A 5,385-nucleotide genomic window follows, 5' to 3' on the forward strand; every position below is an offset into this window, starting at 1 on the left:
ATTACAATGTTTTTCATTAACATTAGTACAAAGATCGTTACAAATTCTAATACATACTTATATTTGTTTCCACAAATTAGGAAATTGTAAGAGATACATATTTTATTCGCGGTCAACAAAATCTCCTCTAATTCTAACATTCGTTAAACGGTCTCGTTCTACACAAAGCTTATCAATCTCCGCATTTGCATATTGAACCCATTTCTTATCTTCTTTGAATTTTTTCATAGTTTCAATAACCATTTTTTCTTTTTCATTTACTTGTTCCTCTAGATCATCTACACGTTGATTTAGTGACCAACTTATTTCAGAATCCCTTTCATTCGCTTCTTCAACAACCTTCACAGCTTGGAAAATGTCATCAAACATTTTATCCGAGAGTAGGAAATATAGGCCTTCCGGAACGGGTTAATATATGAACAAACATAGCAATCTTCTTCTTCTTCACAATGTCAAACACCAAACTCAGATGAACTCATTCTCAAGTTATTTCTACATTTACAATACATTCTAGCTACATATTAATAGTCTAAAATGCCATGTTCGGAATAAGTTTCTGAAATACGATGTCCAGAATGTGTCTCTCCGGATTGTGATGTTCGGAATGCGTTTCTGGAATATGTGTTTGTGACTCATATTCATCAAGAATCTATGACATCTATGATTGATTTGAATATACATGAATGATTGATATGATGTTCAGAATTTCCGTCCGAAATGGCATTTCGGAATGGAACTCCAGAATGACATGGAATTCATAATGAACCACTATAAATAAGAGAGTGAACTTATAGAAACTTTAGAACTTCGGAATGGAAGCAAATCAAACTCATTCGTGGACTATACATGAAGAGATCATGCTCATTCAGTCTTAGATAATAATTGAGGATGATTTGGTGGTCCTCATGCTGCCACATCTAATGTATATATCGCGATGGACACACTTGAAAAATATGTTTCACTTTGACTTATTTGTTGCACTGTATCGAACTGAAGAAGAAGTGAATGCTAAGTTTCTAGACATACGATCAAAGGTAAAGAATTTTATCAAAATTTATCACAAGACCCACAACGAATTACTGGATGAAGATAAACAAATAATTTTGCAAGTTGAAAGGGTGGAATACAGATAGAAAAATAAAAGGGTTGGTTTCCATATGAACATGTTTGTGATATTTTAAAGACGCCTCGTATTTTTAAATTATTTATTTTAATATTTTTATGTTTAATTAGGTTATGGTACTTCTAAATTATGTTTTTCTTTCTATCTTTGTAATATCTTACAAATATTAAGACAATAAAAATATTTTTCATTAATCACTCCAAATCGATTACAAACATAATTAATTACGATTACATAAGCAATAAAACAACCATAATGGGTCTGATATTTCCCATTCAGATGGAGGGGTAGAGGGTGCACATTTTGGGTCTGGTTGGTAATTCAAAACACATCAGCCCAGTAATATACTTAATCATATTGACTAATCTGGTGATGTTTGAATAACGTGATGCTGCAATAGCATGACCACACACTATACCCAGACTGCACATTTCTCATATGAACATGTATGGCGGTTCAAATCTACAAGACATGTTGTTTTAAAATAAAAAACCTGGAAAATGTCGGACGAGAACGAAGACAGGAACTTGGGCGGGATCTTTGTTGCTTGCCACCGAACAAACTTTTGCATCCTCCTCTCAAGCACCATCTCATCATGCGGGATTAGTATGCTAGTTAACCTCCCTAAAAAGTAAATATTATCATTTACAACTATTATATAGGTAAAAATGTAACATCCCGAATTTCAGGTAAAGCTATTATACTCTTCTATTTTGTCGAGCTGTCAAAAATGGTCCCTTGAAAGAGTTCTTGTAGCAAATGAGTACGCTGGGCGTACTGGGGAGTACGTTGCACGTACTCATGCGCTTAATTTGGATGCGGACTCGCCTGGGTACGCTGGACGTACCCAGGGTTACGCTGGGCGTAATGGGTCCAGATGCAAACCCTAATATTGGACTTGTGTACTATATAATGGATGCTAAGGCTCATTTCTCAGCCTCCATATCAGTGAGTAAAACCCTAAGAGAGCCTCCTAATCATCCTTAGCTTGAGAGTGAGTGTTTTGGAGCTAAAAGTGCCTTGGTGTGTTAGTGAAGAAGAAGGAGAGGAGCTTATGGAGGCTAGAGCTTGAAGTGCAAGTTTGGATCTGAGATCTACAGAGAAAGGAGTTGCATTTGGAGGTATAAAGTTCAAAACTTTCCTCTTCATTTTGGTTTGATGTTTCATGGACCATTTTAGGGTTAAAAGTCCCAAAGGTGGAGACTTTATGAGTGTAATGTGCTCCATGGACCTAGATCTGTCCCATTTCAGTGGTATTTGTGTTATAAATCATTAAAGTTTCAATCTTGGTCATGGATATGAGCTCATGCTTGAGTATTGAGCCTTCTAGTGTTAGGAAGTGGAGTATTATGGGTGTTAGTGACTTGTCCAGCCATGCAAAGGCTTAAAGTCACCGACTTTATGGATTAAGAGGGTTATAAATGGTCAGATCTAGAAGTTGGACGTGGGTCTTAACTGATTAAGACCCCAAAATGCTTAGAGTCTGAAATTGGGAGTTACGTTGGGCGTAATCCCAATACACGCAGCGTAAGGGGTCACGCACCCCGTTTTCTGTGAAGGCATTGGGTACGCCCAACGTACATGTGTGATACGCGCAGCGTAACCCGGGGAGTTGACTTTTGTTGACTTTTAGGGTTTGGTCAACTTTAGAGTCTTTGAGCCATGGGAGGGGTAAAATGGTCTTTTACCCTTCTAATAGTACTAAGAGGAGGAATAGTCTAGCCTTGAGAGATGTATTGATTTAGAGTATTTATTTCATATGATTAGGCGGAGGCTAGAGCCGATTTTACAGAGTTTGAGCTTTACCGAGTTACCCGAGGTGAGTCTTCTCAATATACTTTACCTAGAGTGGTAATTAGAGTTATGTGACAGAGTATTTTGTATGCTTTTGCATGATGTGATTTCTATGTGCTTTATGCCATGTATGTTACAGAGTTTACAGAGTTAGGACCGGAAGGTCCACAGAGTTAGGGCAGAGGGTCCACAAAGTTATGGGACTGGAGGGTCCCACTGAGACACATTTGACCAGAGGGTCAAATAGAGTTATAGCCTCGAGTGGCTAATGTGTGTGTGTGTGTGGTATTTTGGGGAACTCACTAAGCATTTATGCTTACAGTGTTGTGTTATGTGTTTCAGGTAACAGTGAGGATCGCGGGAAGGCGCCGGCTTGATCAGTACACACACGAGGAGTTTTTATATTTTGATCTTGGGATGTGATGTTATGATTTGACTATGTGATACAATGGTGTTTTTATAACAATTATGAATGAAAATGTGTTTTATAAAATGTGAAAAGTTATTTGAAAATTTGGGTGTTACAAAAAAAATTCAATATCTTACGATATTTTACGTCTCATGAAATTGTGTTCAACAAAAAGTCGTTGAATGTAGTCACAAATTGTCTCAGTAAGCGTTATTATCGGTACATTACGTTGATTAACCGATAACACTAATAAAAATTATGGAATATCAATTTTGAGTATATTCCAACGAATGTTAGGGAAATAGGTTCTTGCCCATTTCGCATGACCAATGTTGACAAGCATCTCATGTGCATCATGGGTTAGCTGACATAAGTTTTGCTCAAAATAGACATGGTATATGAGTTGGATGTCATCCAAACAAAGGTCCTAATTCTTTGTTTCCACTAACTCTTCTACACATATATATGAACACACTTTTACAAGTATACATATGATAAGAATCATAGAGTACCTGACCTATGCAAAAATTAGTGACATCGTCCATATTGGTTATGAACAATACTTCCCTACCCTCTCTGAAAGCTTCCTTTAACCTCATCAAGAACCAGGTACAAAAGTCGACATTATTTATCATGCCTAGACTAAATGCTATATGTAGGGTCATGTTGTTCCCGTTCATAGAAACCGTTATGAACATTATGTTTAGGTGGTCGCCTCTTAGACTTACACTACCTATAAATATGACATGCAACAAGCAACCTATGAATTAATGTAGCTGCATTATTTTGGAAAAACAAACCAAGATGCTTTAGGTATACAAACATTATTACTTTTAAGGAACCAATAGAATTATGGAACAATAAAACTTACCACACATCCAATAGCCACAAAATAGATTTGGAAACGATCTATCACATCAATTTTGATGTTTGTGTAACTACGATGGTTGGTCCGACTAAGGTTGTGTAGGTAAACAGACAGATTGATAAAGCTTTCTTCGTTCTCACTCTCCGAGAAACTCATCTTGAAGGAGTTATACAAGATAGTTATGGATGATCGCAAGTAAGCTTCTAAGTACATGCGGTAACAGTAGTATATACAGGACGCAAATTGATGTTTTATAATCTAGAATAACTATCTGGAACGTGTGTCCTTGACTACATATCGTCACTTCAAAGTACTAACTTGACAATCGTGCAAAGATTATTGTTTCAGAGATGGATACTCCGGAATGTAAGTCTGGAATGTACTAACATTTTTGTATCAGGCCAAAGCTCCAGAATGAATACCATGACTTTGGAATGCTATATTCCGGAGAAGTGGTCATTTTACAAAATAAATAAAAATAATAAGTTGGTTATTATTATTTAAATAACCGTTAATATGGGTTAGATTCAGTGGCGGAGCTTGAACAATTAAATTGGGGGGGGGGGGGGGGGGGGGGAAGTATTATAAATTGAAATTAATGTTCTAAAAAAACAAATTGTTTTCAACAAATAAACACCAAAAACACCTAAAAAAAGAATTACAGCTCCACCCGATGACCTTTAATGTCTTTAAACACCAAAAATAGTCTAACATTTTCATCTTTCCCATGATTATATCTATAAAAATCAAAATGAAGGAACAATTGATTCAATCAAAATCAAAATTAGAACAATAACCAATAACTCATTTAACAATTAACAGTGTGTGAAAACTGAAAAGTGAAACCAAATCAAATGACATATTGACAGCCAAATCAATTTTATAAAAATAGTCTAAGGTTTTCATCCATCTTTGTTTTCAGTTTTGTTTGAAGCATAATAATTAACAAACTCATTTTTTTTTCTATTCCAGACTTCCAATTTGGTGTCCAGTGTCCAGTCCTACTATCCTACAGCTTACAATAAATAGACTAGAAGAGCTAAACAAATCATAATTGGATACTGATAAATCAAATTGACAAATTGACATCCAAGTTAAAAAAACAAATTGTAACTCCTAATTTGGAGTTTGGACCGAGAGAAAAGAGGAGTCAGGAAAAACTCGGAAACAACAAGTCAGCAACAGTGCAGC

This window comes from Lactuca serriola, chromosome 3 (genome assembly GCF_051521515.1).
Source record: "Lactuca serriola cultivar US96UC23 chromosome 3, Lser_US96UC23_V15, whole genome shotgun sequence".
Taxonomy (NCBI): domain Eukaryota; kingdom Viridiplantae; phylum Streptophyta; class Magnoliopsida; order Asterales; family Asteraceae; genus Lactuca; species Lactuca serriola.